The sequence below is a fragment of the Protopterus annectens genome, chromosome 3.part0, assembly GCF_019279795.1.
Source record: "Protopterus annectens isolate FY-2018-M chromosome 3.part0, PAN1.0, whole genome shotgun sequence".
In the NCBI taxonomy this organism is placed as follows: domain Eukaryota; kingdom Metazoa; phylum Chordata; order Ceratodontiformes; family Protopteridae; genus Protopterus; species Protopterus annectens.
The window spans coordinates 454,342,562-454,362,909 of record NC_056731.1 but is presented as its reverse complement, the minus strand read 5'-3'; positions in this window follow the sequence as shown (position 1 = coordinate 454,362,909).

Sequence of the window (20,348 nt, the reverse complement as noted above, 5' to 3'; positions counted from 1 at the left end):
TTAGTAGCAGTTTGACAGTTAAAAGAAGGGAGTTCCATAGTTTTGTGACAGAGCAGGAGTAAAGGCTTAGGCCTGGGGTTTTGTTAGGTTTATAAGTTGTGAGGAGATGTTTGTCTTCAGATCTGAGATGTTTATTTGGAATATAAAAGTTGATTAATAGGCTAAGAGCAGAGCAAGCTAGTGGGTTGTGAATGATTTGTGTATACTGTCGTAAGCTGTATGTAATGGAGATGAAGGAGGAGTTCAAGCCATCTTAGGGAACATAGGGCTTTACAGTGATGAGTTAGAGGTGCTATGTTTATGGCAAATTTGGCAATTTTGTTATAGCAGCTTTCTATTTCTTTTTCATAGGAAGGTCTGTAAGTTAAAACTGGGGCCCCATATAACAATGAGGGCAAGAGGTAGGTTTTGGCCAGGGTAATTTAGGTAGCTGCTCTGTGGAAGTTTTAATTCTTGTGTAGCATGCTTAGTTTTGGTGTGTTTTTAATACTATTTATCATGTGTAGATCAAACTTGAGATTATTGTCAATTGTGACACCTAGAAGTTTTGTATGCTGGCCAATTCAATTTCAGTAATTGTTGGCTGAAAAGCTTTTGAAGTTTGTTTTGTTGGCGCTATGGGTTTTGTGGGTGAAGAGAATGTGCTTTGTTTTTTTTGGGGGGGGGTCAGTGGGAGTTCAGCATTGGAGAGCCGTGTTTCTATGGAAGAGAAAGCTTGTTGTGTTATGTGTTGTAGGAGAGTTAATGTGTCTGATACTCAGATTAGACTGTCTTCACAGGAGGATGTATGTAAGTTAATGATGAAAAAATTAAATAGTAATGGGCCAAGGATGGATCCTTCAGGTACACCTGTGGGGGTGATGTGATATGGGGAGACAGAGCCCTGCCATTTCCTGCTTTTTTATTTAGGGATGGGCTGAAAAGTAAGCTGGGGATGCTTTGGTTTTTGGTTATGAGTTAGGGGTTGATTTTGTGTGTGTGTGTGTGTGTGTGTGTGTGTGTGTGTGTGTGTGTGTGTGTGTGTGTGTGTGTGTGTGTGTGTGTGGGTGTGTGTGTGTGTGTGTGTGTGTAAAATGTGTGGGGTATATAGAAGTTAGTACTGGGGGTATTTTATTTGTAGGATGGATATGGACTCCATAAATTATGTGTTGAATTTGGTGGCTGTTTGAAGGGGTGGTATGTTGGGGTATGGATTGGGATTATTTTTATTTCCTGGGTTGAGCAGTGACATTACAGAGGACCAGAATTTCTTAGGGTTGCTTTTTGGTTATCTTGAATGTAAGAATAGTATGATTTTTTATCATGCAATATTTTTTCTTTTTGTTTGATTGTGGAATTGTCTGTATAACTGAAGATTTATATAATTTCTATTTTTAGCCAGGCAATCCATGCTTTGTCCCTGTCTTTCATGATTTGGTGAGTCATGGGGCATGGTTATTTTTTATTCATTTTGTTTGCTGAGGGGCTACGGTGTTAAGAATGCTTAGGAAGGTGCTGTTGATTGTTCCACTGCATCATTAAGGGGAAGTCTTTTAGGATAAACCAGTCGAAATGAATGTTGCACAATGCCCTGATTGATGCATGGATCATATTCCAGACTTTTGCTAATCTTTGAACACAGTTTTTGTAAGACTTATAGATGTCAAGCAGATTTCTGTCAGAAGATCGAAGGTGATGACTTGGGAGGTATTTGCCCCATGGACTCCCTTACTTAAATATACTAAGTGTGCAGTCACACAACAGTGGAGAAAATAAAAAAGTCAGTCACTGCTTCCATTCAAACATAAAACACAACACTGACACTCTGTAGTCCTTATAATTTTCAGTCAATCATGATTCGGTCAAATGTGATTTCAGTCAAAGGAGACTGTCAGTTTTGTTCAGTCCACAGTGATATAATGAAATGTGATTCAGTCAAAAGAACCAATACCATACATGAACATGTGTATGTATTCAAAACTCTTATGTATTTTACTGTTTGTCTTTAACTGCTGACATTTGTGTGCATTTTATAGATACTATGATATATATATATATATATATATATATATATATATATATATATATATATATATATATATATATAGATAGATATAGATATATATAGATAGATCTACTTCAGTAGATCGAACTTTTACTAGTTCGAACCACATATGGCTGAGACCATATGTTCGAACTCGTAAAAGTTCTAACACTGAAGTAAAAACACATAAAACCAAAAAACAAAACTAAATGTCTATAGCGGGGGGGCTATGCCCCCTGAACCCCCCCCGCCCCCTTACTTAAATATACCAACTCCGAGATCGCACTACATTGTGGAAATGGGAAATCTTCCCTTTCCGCTCTGTATGGAGATCTCCATTCAGTCAGATCGAACTTTTACAAGTTTGAACATATGGTCTCGGCCATATGTGATTCAAACTTATAAACGTTCGATCTACTGAAGGGGACACACACACACACACACATATATATATATATATATATATATATATATATATATATATATATATACATACATACATACATATAGAGCTACTTCAGTAGATTAAAATACCACAGAATCAAAATTTATTTTTACGAGACGAGATGACCATAATCTAAAAAAGCGAAAATGTACTTTGCCGAAACTACAAAGAACAAAACCCAACTGCACATGTCAGACAGCAGACATAAGTACTGCATGGAGATTGCAGATAGAAAGAAAAAGTAAGTACTACATTCAAACACTTAAATTTAAATTAAAAATGTAACTTTTCAATGATTGTTAATGGAGATCGTGGAACAGTGAAAATCGGGAAATAAACCCTTTTCTCCATTGTAGTGCGATCTCAGAGTTGGTGTGTGACATCCGTGCACTGGCTCAGCAATCAAGGAGCCTCAATCCTCACCATTAATGCCAGTGAGGAGCCTCCATATAGGGAAAGGATAATAAATACACACACAGTAAAGTGCAATTTCCCTTAAGAGCACACAGAAATCATAGTCAGTCTCCTGGTCCCCAATAATACTCCCCACTGGCAAAGCTATAGGTTCCAAATCTCAGCCTAGTAGGCAGGCTAAAACCTCCAGCACCCTCTCTGTCCAACCAGTGCTTTGTGTCCCTGCCCAAGTAGCTGACACACATGCATACACTTTGAGATAAGAGTTTATACAACCATACAGACTCCTGGGGAAGGCTGGCCCAGGTTCTCCAGGTGTACCCCTTTTACCCAAAATATATGGTAGAAATCACTGCCACCACCCAGCTAATATTTCTCAGCTACTCAAAGGCCCTTATGAAAGGGTGTCCAATTATACTGTACAATATTATTATCCAAATGGTAAGTGCAACTGAACAGTCAAAACTTATTTGGAGTGACTTGGTACAGTATCACTATAGACATGCAATGTACTCTTAGAGCTTAAATTATCTCTGCACAAAACAGCCACAGTTGAAAGGTTTAAAATATTTAATACTAAATAATAAAAACACAAGACAATACTTATTACATAGTGCTAGTCAAGAGTTCAGAGATCACAGATAAATACTTAAAATAACACAGTAGAAAAGTTCTGACATCACAGAAAAAGAAACTAGTCTAATATTCCTATTTCCTAGCTATATCTAAGAGAAAACACAGTTCTAAAACCTACTTACATATAGACACAGGCAGAGTGGTGAGTTGGATGTTCTCAAGCTAAATGCTCTAATGCTTTCATTCTTGCTGTCCTTAAATTGATAACACAGTACCACTGATTCATTTCAGAATACATAATTTCTTTCTGGTTCCCAGGCTAACAGACTCTCAGAAGTTAATAGCCCTTTTGATCTTGCAGCTGGTCAGGAACCAGAACAATAAAATAAATTATACATGCAAATTCTAGCCATTAACTCTGGCCTCAAAACAATAGGTAAACTGCCTTTATCTAGACATCTCAGCTCTGAGTTTTGACATCAAAGAATTGACTTATCAGCTTTGTTACAGCAGAGTGCACTGTGGTTACATTTTTGCATTTCCAGATTTAACACTATTTTTCCCATTTAAGAGAACAAGCCAGTGGCTTATATAAATATTTACACATCTGGCTAGGCTGGCAGCCTTCACCTATCTTCACATGGTGTATAAAATTTGCAGGGGGTATGGGGGTTGAAAAATGTTTATTTATTTGCTTAATTTTGTATTTAAGTGTATTAGTTTCTTTTTGTTTTTATCCACAATGTCCATGCAGTTCTTCCAGCTGCTGTCTGACATGAGCAATTGGGTTTCATTCTTTGTAGTTTCGGCAAAGTACATTTTCCTTTTTTTTTTTTTAAATTACAGTCATCTCATCTCAAAGACTAAATTTTGATTATGTGGTATTTTGCTCTACTGAAGTAGATCCATATATATGTGTGTGTATGTATATATATATATATATATATATATATATATATATATATATATATATATATATATATCTGTATATGTGTGTGTGTGTGTGTGTGTATATATATATATATATATATATATATATATATATATATATATATATATATATATACATTGAGATGATGGATGATATCCTGAATACATTTCTATACATTTCCAAAGGGGGAGATGCAGTGCTCTTTTAGATAATGTATTTGGATGCTTTTAGAATGCTAGACGTTGATGACATTAGATTTTTGTCCATTTTACATGGCTTACTGTGATTACACTTTTTCTTTCCTTTGAAGTAAGATGGGTGACAAGCTGTCAGACAACAAAATTAAGACACCTGTAGGGGTCATGGCTAGCTGTGGCATAACTGTCAGCCCATTACTTTTTGTCAAACCTCTTCTTCCATTGTCTTCAATTGTCTTCTTCCATTGTCTTCAATTATCTTCTTCCATTGTCTTTTGTTCAAATCCTAAGCACACTTAGGAGTGCTGATGTCTGCAATGCCCTTTCAGATGGTATGACTGACATTTCCTGAAGTGGCATTCCCCTCCGATCAGAAGCAGTCAGTGTTATTCAACTGCCTTTACACGTTATGTTTTTTGTAGTCATTCATATGTTTACTATTTTAGTTTCTGAATTAATGAGGTTTCATTCCTTCACTTCATTGTAAGTGGTGCAGTGTTCTATTTTAATATGTAGAGTAGGCAAATGTGTGTGTGTGCGTATGTGTGCCTGCGTGAAAATATGAAAACAGCAGTTGATCTGGACACAGTAGTCATTCAACATTGTTTTGCAGAGATCTGGCCACTTTGTCATGCTCATGTGACAATCTGGATCTGACTGTGTGTGTAATTATTGCATATATGGGGTAACAGAACTGTGGATCAAAGCTGGACTGACAGTGGCTTCCAGCTTTACTTAGGGGATAGAGGTGTCAGTGCAATGGGCTTGCTGTAACTGCTGTGGGGTGTCTTGAGCTGACATGTGCCAATAGTTTTTGCACCTCTTAGTCATCACAGCACTGTTTTGGGGAGAGGCAGTCAAATCCTCACTGTTCACCAACATATGTAATGTGCATGTATGTGCACATGCATGTGTGTGTATGTGTGTGTGCACATGCATACACTAGTCAAAGTGTAATGGACAGCAAGATTTGCAGCTGTGGACTGACAACTGCTGACAAGGTGATGGGGTAGCAGGTGTCATAGGACTGGGGTTGGAGACAAGTGTAGTGACACTGAACAAACAGATGTACTCACATTAACAATGTATCATTGTTGTGTGTGTGTGTGTGTGTGTGTGTGTGTGTGTGTGTGTGTGTGTGTGTGTGTGTGTGTGTGTGTGTGTGTTTGTGTGTGGTCTAAAAGAACTATGGAGCAGATCTACACTGACACCTGCTTGCTGCCATGCTGAGGGGGCACTTGACTAAGTACAGTGGACTGGCTCCAGTAGGTAGGGAATGAGAGTCCTGAGGTGACATTCATCAATCATTTTTATTTGTCAACGCAATTACAGCAGTGTTTTGCAGACAGGTGGGAAAAGCCTCAAAACTGACTGGTATGTTGTGTGGATGTGGGCGGCTGTGTGTTTGTGAGGATTGGAGATGTGTCTTTGTAAGTGTGGTGTGAATGTTATGCATTATGAAATGGGGAAATTAATTGTGCTCAGTATGGTTCTTAGCAATTTCATCATTGCTTGATTGAGGCATATATATTGCCTGGTATTTGCCAGTACATTGTTTGAGTGCCCTGTTTTGAGTATTATATCAGTGCTACACCTCCTAGTACTGTTTCAGTACATGTCTGTCATGAAGTATGTACATGCCTGTCTGATTTGGAGTAGTTATAATGGAGAACAGATGAGTAGGAGTGTTGGATTGCTTATCAGCGTACCTCACAAGTGTCCCTAATTTTGGCTTATATCTTCAGTCTGACATACTACAATCCATAATGCTTTTTGAATAAGGTATTGGATTCTTATGAACAAATAATGACATTCATTGCAATTAAAGACTTCCTTTTTCTTTCAGAAAATGAATGCTAATCCATATAGTCTTATTTTGTGAACTTACTAAATCAGTAGTATTGCTATTTTCAAAGTATCTGATTTGGAGCTTTCGCCATGAGTCTGTTGCTGAGAGGATGAAAGATATGCTACAGGTATAGAATTAAGACAAACTACATAACGTAATAGTAACAGAAAGCACTGGGTCACATCAGAGGCCTAGGAAGTCTTTGTTAAGAAGAAACTGAGAACTGTTTCGTTGCTATGTAAAGCTTGGCATTAAATACCATAGTTCAGATTATGCTATAACAGAATAACTATGCAAATATAACCACATGAGCAGTCAAAATGCACTTGAAATTGAATATTTTGCTGTGCACATTTTAAGAAATGGATAGATTGACCTAAGCTCTGGATTGATGTGTGTTTTTTTAGAAGTAATTCCTGGGAAGTGCTATTCAGAAGTTCCGAGACATATCAGGGAACAGTTTTAGTGGAACATTAGGTTGTGATTTGTTTGATGTCTATTGTAATGCAAAGTTGACTATTTGAATATCACCCTTACATCCAATGCCTTATGATTCATGTCACTCTTCCTGGTTAATTTAGATTGGTTAATGTCAACAAATCATTTTAAAATTTTTGGTGGTTCTGGCATCTGTAGATGTTTGTTATTTATTACCTGTGTCTCCCTTAATTTATCATTTTCTGATGAAGTTCTATTACTGAAGTTCTGTATTGAAGTTCTGCATTTGTGCTAAGGCGTATACCTCTATAGCTTACTTTGTACCTGCCTCTCATGTGGAGCATCGTAAAGTATGTGCGTTGCTTATTTATTGTCTAGGTTTAGATTACTTTTAACCTCGTTCTCATCAAGCCGGTATTCCTACCGGCATGGTCAATTTTTATGTCCCGCCTCATTTGTGAAGAATTGGTAGAGTGCTTGCTTAGTTTATTTGATGTTGAGGTGTAATTTAACCTCATCCCCTATTCTCATGTGTTTTTGTAAGCCGATAACGGCTAGAACTCATTTCATACCCAAGCGGTACCTTTTGAGCATTGGTAGTGTGCTAGCTCAGTCCAATTAATGTTTTGGTGTAAATTAAACAAATCCCCGATCTACACTGTTTGTTTTGTAAGCCGGTAACTGCTGTAGCTACTCTTGTACCCTAGAGGTAACTTTTATGGGTGGTTCAGCATTCTATGTTGGTCCTCAGGGTTGGATATGGCTTTTCTGAACTATGCCATCCACGTGGCGGCATAACGAGGGCATTTCAGCTTGCTCTTATAACTAACTGTGGATTTACTGTTTTTCCATGGATTGTAAATCAACGGTTAAGGTATTTTGGAGCTTTAATAAGTAGGAACAGGCTAGTTATCAGCACGCCGCACTAGTGAAGCCATCTCTGAGCATGCCTGCACTACTACTATTCTGTGTCATGCCTGTAAATGGCTTTCGAACGGCAATACCTTTTAAGCTTAACTTGAAGCACAGCCATTCTCCACTTTCTTTCCCTCTACTGATTTTGGTATTCAGTAGCATTGTTTTTTCTAAGCTCAAAAGTGGCTTTTTAACTATGCCTCTCATGTGGAGACTCTAAATGGATGTTAGTACCTACTCTGCTGCCTAGCAGCTCACAAGGTACCTCCCTTCTGCAAAGCATTTATTGCTTAAAGTGGCTAAATTGGGTCAATATAGTGCTAAAATGTACAAGGATCTAGCTAACGCTGGGATAAACACAGCGGTTTCCTTCCAATTGTTGATGCTATGTACATATTAGCGATCTCCTGCCCTGTAGTGTCCTAGGAGCTCTAAATGCTTTATACGATTATCGGAACTGTTGAGGTTATTCCTTTGTGTTTACTTCCCCACATTTTACTCCATAAAGTGCTCCTCTAGCACAATGATGTTGCAGGAGCTTCATTGCATATAAGCAGTTACTGGTTAATTGCCCTTGGGGCCAGCTGTGTTCCATTAGGCCATGTGTACTTCAGGTAATGAGCCATCAGCTCTTCCCTGGTAATTGGCAATAACCACAAGTAGCATTTCTGGGACCTTAATTCTGTAGAGTATTAGGAGCTACATTGCTGAAAATAGAACACCTGGGTATCAGTCCCTTATGTCGGCTAATTTAAACCCCTAGGCTAGCTGCATAGCCGCTCTGAGAACTGCTAGTCACAGTTTATCTATGCTGTACTACATTCAAGGCTCAAATAGCATTTCCCAAGGCATTGATAGCAGTCCTACTGACCCTCCACTCAATTTCCTTACACAATTTTGACTCATAGTGTTAGATTCTAAAGTGTCCAGAAGTTTTGCTCCCTAATAGCAGGGAATGTTTATTGCTAACTTTAGTTTTACTGCTTCTGCTTAGAAGAACATTTCTCTTTTTTTCTATTGTTGCTACCAAGAAAATGGAAATGTATTGTTAGTATCTTTATACATTGCCTCAGTAAATATCTTGTGTAACTTGACCACACTAGCCTGGCTTGTGCTATTATTTTCTCTCCCCTACTTTGTCTCTCTTCCTCCCTTAAGTTACCTGCTCTTCTTGTGCTTCCAACACTAGTGTCTAAGAACCTAAGGACCCTCTCCAAATACCAGCGGGCTCACCTCTCAGCCTTAAACTCCCTGCATCGCCACTCAAGGATACAAGAAAAGTATGTTTGCTGTCTTACTACTGCCAGTTATTTTTCTACCATTGTACCATTGCTACAGGTGCCAAAGCACGTTCTGAGCCAGGACAGCCAGCAGCCTCTACCCCCCTCTCTCTTTAGTACCTTAACACTCACTCCCCCCTCTACTGTCTATACATAACTCCCCATCCTAGCTCTCACTCTTCCCCTGTCTTTAATATAGCTACCTCCCTTACAATAGCTACCTGCAATTACAGACTTGTCCACTACATGGCACCCTTCTCCTAATCTCATCTCACTCTTATCCTCCTGTTTCTATATTACTTACCTTATTTTTCTGTAGTCCCAGACCTGCTTATTAGCTCCTCTAACTACACTCCATACTATACTATCTACTACTACCATTGCTAGGTTCTCTCATCACTGTTCTTACCCACTTCTGACTTAACAAACTTACTTTCTGTAGCCTGTACTGCTGATTGTTTCTTCTACAGCTGCTTCTTTACCTGTCTCTACCCACTCCGTTTGCTCTGCGGGCTCACTCTTCTCCCCTCTCTACCCCCAATTCCCACCCACCCCTGGGTCCTACATTTATAATTACTAGCCACACCCCTTCTTCCTCCCGGTACTCCAGGAAAAACTTTTATTTGCTCATCTACTTCCACTCCTTCCTTCTCATACCTCTCCCCTTAATCTCCTACCACACCCCTCCCCTCCCCTCATCCACACCTACTATACTTCCATACCTACAAGTAACACGATTACTAATGTACCCATTTAAATGGATAAATTACACTCTACTGCTCATTTCCAACTACTTATCATGCTTATACTACTTCCACCTCTCACTTTTGCCTTCATACTCTCCTCCTATGAAACCCCATCAGTGCCATACTTTCAGCACCCTAATAAAAAAACCAGCTCCCTGTATCTACCCATCCTCTTTAACCATGGTAACATAACAACTACTCCCAGCTACCTACTAGCAAAATATCACAGAATACAGCACATTATATATAACAGCCTCAATCCCAGGAGATCCCTACTCACTAATAGCAAACTTCCTAATCCAAACTATCTCAAACAGCTCCACTTATTAAAAGATGGAGACGTTCACCCAAACCCAGGCCCAATAACAACCCCAATCTCTCTCCCTAACCCCAACCAATCCACTAATTTTTCCATCACTAAACAATCTAATTCTCTCCTTGTAGCTCATCTTAATATTCAAAGCATTAACAATAAAATTGTTCAACTCCATGCCCTCTTAGAGGTCTACTCCTTCAACATTCTTGGTTTAACAGAAACATGGCTAAAACTTGCAACCAAAGACAATTAATTCATCCCACCAAGGTATAATATCCTAAGACTCGGCTGTGTAGCCAAAAAGGGTGGGGGAGGTGCTATTCTATTTAAAGCAGGATTACAATTAACCACTTATGACTCTAAACTACCACCTAATACCAATGCAGAAATTTTCATATCCAAACTTGAACTTACCAATGCCAAAGCCATCTATATTATTTGTATCTATCTACCCCCGGTAACAACAATACCACCATGGAAAATATCCTTTGCTAGTTATCTCAACACCTGCCCCAAGAAACTATAATCCTTGGTGATATAAACATTGATTGGAATTGCTGTAGCAGCAGCCACCCTACCACCCACATCAACCTTTATGTTTTTTCCCAAACCATTACCTCCCCCACCTGGATAAACAAACACAATAAGAAAGAAAGCACATTAGACTGGATTCTGATAAACAACCATCCCCAAATATATGAATCTGGAACCCTTCCTGATGACATAAGTGACCACTCACTTACCTATATCATCAAGCATAAATCCTATTCTCCCATTCCTACCACTATCAGGAATATCAGATCCAAAAAGAACTTCAACCCTGATCTCTTCCAGAAGGAACTTAGAGCATGCAATTGGTCTCCCTTAAAATACATCCCTCTAGAAGAAGCGGTTCAATACTTGAATTCAAACTTCTTAGCCATTCTTGATCACCATGCCCCAACCTGTACAATCAGATTCAAGACCAAATCTGCCCCTTGGCTTTCTAAAAAAACCAAACATAAAATCCATCTCAGAAATAAATACTGGGCTAAATGGAGAATGACCAAAAATCCTGTTGACCAACAAAATTTGAGACAGCTAAGAAATAACACTAAGAATGCTATACTATCAGATAAAATAAACTACTACCTTCAATTTCAGAAGGCTAACCATAATAACCCACAAAAGTTCTGGGCGAGCATCAACCAGTTACTACATCCAGATCAATCCAGTACACCAAACCCACCAAATACTGACCATGAAAATCCCATGTATACTGCCAATGCCTTCAATTCCTTTTTTACTGATGCTATGCAAACACTAGCCAGTCAGTTATCATCTAGTAATTTTACTTTACCTACCTACAACAAAACTACACCCCCTCCATTTCTTCTCCAACCAGTCCCAACAACCCATATTCTTGCCCTAATCCAAAAACTGAAACCATGCTCTCCTTCAGCAGACCAACTACCTGCTGAATACCTACAAAAATCTGCCAAATTGATTGCTTACCCTATCTCCATTCTTATCAATAGAAATATTAGTGAAGGCCACATCCCCTAGCATCTGGAAAGTCTCCCATATTATCCCCCTTCACAAAGGTGGAAACTCCACCGAATTCTCCAACTATTGTCCAATAGCTCTTCTTTCTCCTTTGGCAAAGATCATGGAGAAATGCATCCATAGGCAATTGCTAGACCACCTAATCCATAATAACTTGCTCTCTAGCTGTCAACATGGTTTCGGACCCTCCCATAGCACTACCACTGCCCTCCTTTCCTTTACAGATTGTATTAACAAAAACTGTAACTGCAATTTGCTCTCCACAGCACTATTTATCGATCTGTCCAAAGCATTCGATATGGTAAATCATCAAATTCTGATAGATATCCTCAAATCCCTGTCCTTACTTGCACTCTCTATCAAATGGTTCCAATCCTACCTAGATAAATGACAACAGGCTGTACTCTGGCACAACACTCTATCCACCCACCTATCAGTTAACCTTGGTGACCTCTCCTTTTCTCTATATTCATCAACGACCTTCATCAAGCAATTTCCCAAGCTACTTGTATACAATATGCAGATGACTCCACACTTGTATGCTCCGCTAAAACCACCTCTGACCTTCACTCCATTACCCAAAAAGTATTTAACACTGTTGAGCAATGGTTCACTCATCGTTGCCTTTTCTTAAACCCCCCCAAAAAATAAACTCCTCCTTTTCAGTCCTAATCTTATGTCCTCCCCCATAGATTTTTCTGTTTCATCCACTAATGGCACCATCATATCACCCGACCTAACTACCAAGCTACTTGGTGTCACCATTGATAACAATCTTACCTTAGACATACACATCAACAACACTATTAAATCTGTCAACAAAAACATTGGCTCTCTGTACAGAATAAAACCCTTCCTATCACCTACAGCTAGAACTACTATTGCACATACTCATCTAATCTCCACTCCTCTATGCCTCTACTATTTTCACCAATCTATCTATGAACAACCTCAGTAAGTTGAAAACCTCCTACAATAACATAGCCAGATTTGCTACTGGCAACCCATTTAGAACTCACCGCTGCTTTAATTTAAAGCAGCTTGAATGGTTGGAACTACAGAATCTGCTCAAGTACCACCAACTAATCATTGCCCACAAGACTCTTTACCAACCTTCCAATACTCCTACTCTATCCACCATCATCACCCCCTATAATAATTTGAAGTCCTTACGTTCATCTCAGAAACTTCTGGTTACAACATCTAAACCTAACAACAGGGCTTGGGATTCACTCTTCTCCAATACTGTGGGAAAATTCTGGAATCTACTACCCTGTGACTTTTCCTCACTTTCCACTTTATCACTCTTCAAAAAGAGACTGAAACTTTTCCTCAAAACACATTGGTTATGCCCCTGTACTAAACCTGACTAACTATCGACTCTAACCGAATATGCTCTGCCTTCCCTTTTCTTTTTATTAATCTTCTGTCATCCTTTTTAACAATATATCACTTCTACACTCTGCATCTCATTATTTCCTTCCCTCTCTCACTTATTTGTATTAAAAAAAACTTATTACTACTACTGATCATTAAGCTGCTTCTTTCATTGTGTACTGTACTTAGATATGGCATCAGCCTGTATACCTCCTTTTTTTCTTTGCCATTAAGTTATGTACTTTACTTGTACATTGAACTAGCCTGTAAGACTCCTTTTTCATTAAGGAATGCATCTACATGTTATTTATTTTGAACCTGCAGTTTATATTGTATTGACGTCTGTCCTCTTCAAATGATTTCTTATTAACCTGAATTGTCAGTGTATATACTACTGTAATTTAATATATTTGTGTGCAATTCTTATGTTATCTGTATGTCTTGGAGCTTATCTCCAAGTATTTTTTTATATTTGTTTGCAATTTTTATGTTATCTGTATGTCTTGGAGCTTATCTCCCCGGGCCTCTACTAAATATGGACATATACCCAGTTAGAGTAGCCCAGTCAACAAATGTAAATAGTAATAAATAAATAAAGAAAGAATGAAAGTACTTAAATATCACAGGTCCAGTTTCCTTTCTCAAAGAGTCTTAGAAGTTTTCTTAGCTTATTTAGTCTTAGTTCTTCTGCTTCTCAGTTTAGTATTTATAGTGTGTATACCTCCAATTTGACCCATGGCAGCAAGGAACACCACTGAACCAGGCTCCAGTAGCCAGACATTATTTGATTTAACAACTTACTCAATACTGCCTGAGTTAGCAAGCACCTTCCAATCACTTGCTGACACAGCAGCCAGGGCTCAGAATCTTCCTCTGGAATATAACCAAATGATTCCCACCAGGAATTATGACCACTACCAAGATGATGAAACCCAGCTTAGAGATGGCAGAACACCAACCAATAGAGCCCACTGCCTTGATGAGTTCCTGTCAGAAGAGATCAGTAACCCCTGCCGAACCAGTGACTCCTTCCCAGGAGAATGAAAACAGCCTCGTTCAGGAGACACAGAGTCCAACAATTGTAGACTGATGACTTTTATAAATGGAGAGACTTCTCATTACTTTAAAAAATACTAAATATGACAACTATGTTGAAAGATGCCTCCACAGCAACATCGTACCACAAGGACTTTGCTGCTTCAAGTTCCCCAATGGTATCTCATCTGATTCACATACCTATAAAAACGTAGTCAAGATCTACAACAGTGCAGGCCTGGACGTTTTGAGAGTTTTAATGAAGGCAAACCAAGACAAAATGTTCAACATCAAAAAAGAAATATCTTCCTTGAAATTCACCATTCTGGAACTCCCGTCTTTCCAATTACACCAACCAGTGTGGGGCAGGATAATGGCAAAAATAAACAGACACATAGCCACTCTTATATACAGGAAAATATAAAAACTCACAAGGGATTTGATCCAATACCAAAATCAAAGTGCCTACCCTTTAAAAGGATCATGCACAACTCACACAGGCACCAGGTTAAGAACTGAACAAACAGACAGCATAGGAAGAAACATGATCCCTACAATAGAAGAATTCACTCCTCTTCCCACCATATCCTCTAATGGACCCTCCAGTATCATCCAGCCTGACAACACCACCACCATTGCACCAACCCACAATGAAGATTTTTTTATTGCCAAACAGGAGGGACCCCAGAGGAATGGACCCCACCTTGAGAATACAAAGCAAAGGGAAAGGGAGAGAAACCCATAAAGAGGATTTTTTATCACCAGACAGGAGGAACACCAGAGTAAGGAACCCCACTTTGAGATCAAAAGACAGGTGCAGAGGAAGAAGAAGATCAACGGGGACCAATCGGTGGCACTGACAAATGCAACTTCCCACTCTAAAACAAACCTTGGCTCTATCTTTAACCTCACCCAACGTAATTTCAAAACAGATCATCTTAGCATTTTCCAAAAGGGCTTCACTTAAATTCCAGCACGATCAGAAAACTTAGCCAAAGTCCTTCTGGACCTTAGATTCTACTTAAGGAAACTGAATCTTAATCAACTTCTCAACAATGACTCTAGTGACAGTGAACCAACCCCAGCCATTTACCCAAGACAACAGAGTATCTACAATCCAGTGCTTCACAATACACTCCACATTAATCCTAAGATTGCAACATAGACATACGCTAGCATCTTTGTAATAAAAACAAAAAAAATGGTTTAACCTCACAAGTCATTATGGCTGAATCCAAAGCCCTCAAAGAATTCAGCCTTGACCAATCCATCTGCATCATGAAAACTGATAAAGGGCAAGGAACTGTAGTTATGGACCAAAATACATACTATGATAAAACTGACAAAGTGTTACTTGACAATACTTTTTACAAATTTGTTTCTTAAATGAGGTATACAACAAACATACTATAATACATAATTTAAGTAGTCTTTTGCATGATAATAAAATCTCTCCAGAGGAACACACATTCCTAACAATTGATCAACTGAGCCTTGCAAAGCTGTTTGGCATACCTAAAATACATAAGAACCAGGCTGACCCACCCTTCAGGCTCAATGTTTCTAGTAAAAAAAACTGACTACATTTCCCAATGCATTGACTCAATCTTAAACCCCATAGTACAAACCACTCCTTACTATCTTAAGGATTCTTGGGTATTCTTGGACTTACTCCATTACTACCATCTTTCTCCAAATAACTGAAGTTTGGTTACCTTGTATGTGGAACCACTGTATATAAGTATACCTCATAAAGAAGGTTTAGACCTCACATGTAAATTCCTTACTAAAAATACCAACCTCAAGGAATCTAAAATAGACATCATTTGAGAACTCTTCTCTATTGTCTTATCCAATAAGTTTTTTTTAACTTTAATGGAAAATTTTTTCAATAGGTACGAGGAGTAGCCATAGGTGACAAAATGGCCCCAGCCTATGCTATTATACTGCTCAGTGCATGAGAAATGGAGACTCTAGCACATATCCAAGGTTTCAAACAAATGAGATTGTACCATTGCTATATTGCTGATATTTTTTTTTCATTTGGCAAGGGTCTTGTTTAGAGCTGGATATTTTCATCCATGCCATGACTAACAGTATTGAATTCTTATCCTTCTCTGTTTCAAGCATAGGCACACATGTCCAATACCTTGACCTTTCAGTCTCTCTTAACCCCAAAATACAAAGATTCAGCTCCACTATTTACAGGAAAAAAAACCTACAGGAACAATTTCCTGGAATACATAAACTAACACCCACCCTTCATGAAAGCCAATATTGTTTGTGGTCAGATAATTCACTTCTCCAGAATCATTAACAATGATTCAGTATTCTTAGATGAATGCCCCTTTTTACAGCCCCACTTTATAGCCAGGAATTACCCCATAACCCTGCTTGAAAACACCATCCATGAGGTGAGCCAAAGGCGGACCACCAAATTCAAGACGATTCTTTGTGCTGGCTTTACTAATAACCCAAGGTTTCCACAAGAAACAATTTCACCCTAGTTTCCCTCTCTAAATAAGTAGGGACATGCTTCATTTACAGATCATTCTTTCCCGTAACTGGGATTTTATTCTTAGCAATAGAGAACTCTCCCGAAAGCTAGGCAGCCATCTTACCTTTACCTACAAAAGAATCAAAATCCTTAGGTTTTCATTTGAAAAAGACCACCATGACGTATTACAACTGGCTTTTCCAGTTAGCCCAGGTAACAAAAGTATCTCACCCTAATGGTCATGCGTAGCATGTAAATATATTTACCAAGCTGATTTTTATACATTTACTCATTGTAACATTATCATTAAAGTTCCAGGTAGCTTCAGTTATCATAGCACCAACATTGTTTATGGGTGTTTCTGCACACAATGCCACAATTTCTACATTGGCAAGATGCATAGAAAATTATCAGACTGGATCAAGGAATACACAAGACCAATAAATCACATGGATTACAAGAATGCTCTTGCCAAAAACAGTGCAGTGTGCAACAATGGTTCATTCAAATTCTTTGTACTCAAACAGAAGTTAAAGAACTTAAATGGCAACTTCTACTCAATGCAGAAGTAATGCCAATTCTCAATGAAAATGGCACATGTAGATCACAGCGTGTGTATGTACCTTTAAGAAGCATTTCCAGATATAGGCACATGCATATAAATACAGAACATGTGCAGGCAACAGTGCTATTTTGAAAGAACAGACAGAGTGTTAACATGTATGAGTGTGGCAGTCAGTCTGTTTATAGGTTTATTTAAGTTTAAGTTACAAAGCCTCATTGCTGATGTGGTTGTGTGTAATAAAGCTGCTTGAACAGAACCCATGAATGTTCATCTGCTTTATCCTGATTAGACAAGTGACATGGTGTCAGAACAGGGATAGAAGAGCTACTTCTTTGAGCCATGGGGTGCAGAGTTGAAGGTGAAGGTAGACTAAGCAGGTTGAGTGAAATGGAACACTGACAGGTGAAAAAGGGCCAGAAATGAGCTAAAGGTAAAGAAACTGCACAAATGATTTATTTGGCAAATAAAATGAAAATGTGCATTTGTAAGGCACAAAATGCATTATTAATCAAATGAGTAGCACAAAACATATTATTAAGCAAACAAAATGGAAAAAACTTATTACTAATTAAATGAAATGTTCAAAACCATGATATCTGATAAAACGTGAAAACTATTCATATGGGCCTCAGAATTATCTTTGGTTTGAATAATGAGCATGTTTAAAGTAAAACAGGAACAAGAAATGTATAATGGGCATAATAGGAGATTAAAAGGGGCATAATGAGTACAATAAAAAGGCAAAATTAAGCTTAAAGAGCAAGGCAACTGTATGATTTTCAGTAAAAGACTGTGTTTGGGCACAAACTACTATTTCACATTGACCAAAGCCATTCAAAGCATAACTAGAGTTGTTCAAAGTATCTCAGAGTGTACAAAGAGTTTGCATATGTGCTTTATTGCAGTGCAGTTATTTTGGAGAGTTTGCTTTGTGCAAAATTCAGTCAAAATACAGCCATTTTGAAAAGTATCTTGTGCCGTGTGCATTTATTTGCAGAAAGCTGCCATTCCAGAGTGTTTCTTACACTGTGCAGAGTTATTTCACAAAGCCATTTTGAAAGGTTCCTGTGGTGTGTACAGTTTATTTGCAAAGTGCATTCATCTCAAAGGGTTTCTTACTCTGAGCTTTCTCCATTGTGTACAGTTTATTTGCAAAGCACAATCATTTTGTAGTATTTATTACACTGATAAGGACTGGTTTCACAAAGTACAGTGATTCCAAAGTATTCTTGTGCTATGGAGACTTATTTCACAATGTGCAGTTATTTGAAAGAGTTTGTTGTGATACTGGGCATAATTACAAGTACTGACATAAAGTTCTGGCACACACACACACACACACACACATATATATATATATATATATATATATATATATATATATATATATATATATGTGTGTGTGTGTGTGTGTGTGTGTGTATGTTCGTACATGATTTCAACCACATTCACTACTGTGTGTTGATATGACAGAGGCATTTCACAGACCTAGTCAGTCCACTTGTGTTTGATCATAGCATAGCAGAGAATTAGAGAGAATTTGAGCAGGAATACAATATTTTCATACAAGCAGCTTTTTCTAACAAAGATGCATGTACAAGGGCATTCATTTTGCTTAACTTAGTGGGTCAGAAGCTATTGAAAGAGAGCGTTCATTTGTGTATGCACCAGAAATATATGAAGGAGAAGGGGCACACTCATATTGTGGTATTGGCTGAATCAGGGGAGGACCTTTAGTGCTTACAGCGTACATTTAGAGAAATGTGCAACCTCCAGACAAATGTTACATTAGAAAGGCACTTATTTTATACAAGAGACCAAAAGCCAGGTGAAACTTTTGCAGCTTATATCACTGACTTGAGAAATAAAGCTAAAATGTGCAGATTTGACTTGAAAGATGAGCTAATAAAAGACAGCCATGTGTGTGGTGTTAATAGTGCTGCAGTGAGAAAGATTTTGCTTCATGACAGTGATTTAATGTTAAGTAAAGCCATAGAAATTTGTCAAATCCATGAGCTCACAGGAAGGCATACAAGTGTGCTTAGAAGTGATAAAAGCATGGTTTCAGCAGTATCTACAGCAAATGTAGACAGCATGCAACACGTGGCAAGCAAAAAACAGGCCTAAGCACATGGCAGCAGCAACCACTGTAGTGGCAAGGAGAACCTTGCTCTTTCTAGCAAGTTCCAAGACTAGCTTAGTGAAAGGAGCATGCTCAGTACAGTATAAGTCTGATTCAGCAAAACCCAAGTCAAGTTTTATTGTTAAGTGTCATAATTGTGCTGCCAGTCATGGGTCTAAAAGAGAGAAGTGCTTAGCATTTGATCAACAATGCCACAAGTGTAAAAAATGGAACCATTCTCAAAAGTTTTGTAAAGTGAGCCTCATTCAGTTATTAAGAAAGGTCACTCAATAAAGCAAGTTGATCATGTAGACAGCTGCAACCCTACTTTCTATGTAGATGGTGTATCAATGGTCAGTGAAAAGGTTAATGCAGTAGATGTTTGGCAAAGAACAAAGTATTTTGTACTGTCCTGATCAATGGTAAGCTCACAGAGCTTAAAGTAGACACTAGCTCAAAGTGTAATGTACTGTCAGCAGAAACATTTGCTAAAGTAAGGGCTGGTGAGCAACTTAATTTGGCCATTTGTGTGAAGCTTGTTGCTTATGGAGGTGAAGAGATTCAAGCCGGTGGCTCTGTGATGCTTTCATGTTGTGCAGCTGGGAACAGTTACAGCTTGCAATTTTATGTAGTCCAAAGACCTGTGCAGTCATTATTAGGTCTCAGAGACAGTTTGAAAATGAAACTGATTTCTTTTACCAAAGAAGTCCACCATGTAAGCACATACCCCAGTTCCAGCTTCATTGATACTATTTTCTCAGAGTATGTTGATGTTTTTGATGACAAGCTAGGCAAACTTTCAGTTCTGTACTCCATGTAAGTAGACCCAGAGGTCAGTCCAATGGTCAGACCAGCAAGGAGACTTCCAATAGCTACGCTGGACAACATCAAGGTCCAATTAGACAAAATGGTGCAGCAAGGTTTGATTTCTCCAGTCACAGAACCAAATGAGTGGGTGTTGTCCATGGTAGCTGCTTATAAGAAGAATTCAGATGAAATCAGAATATGCATTGACCCGAGAGTCTTGAACAAGGCATTAAAAAAACCTCATCATCCTACGCATACAGTTGAGGAGAT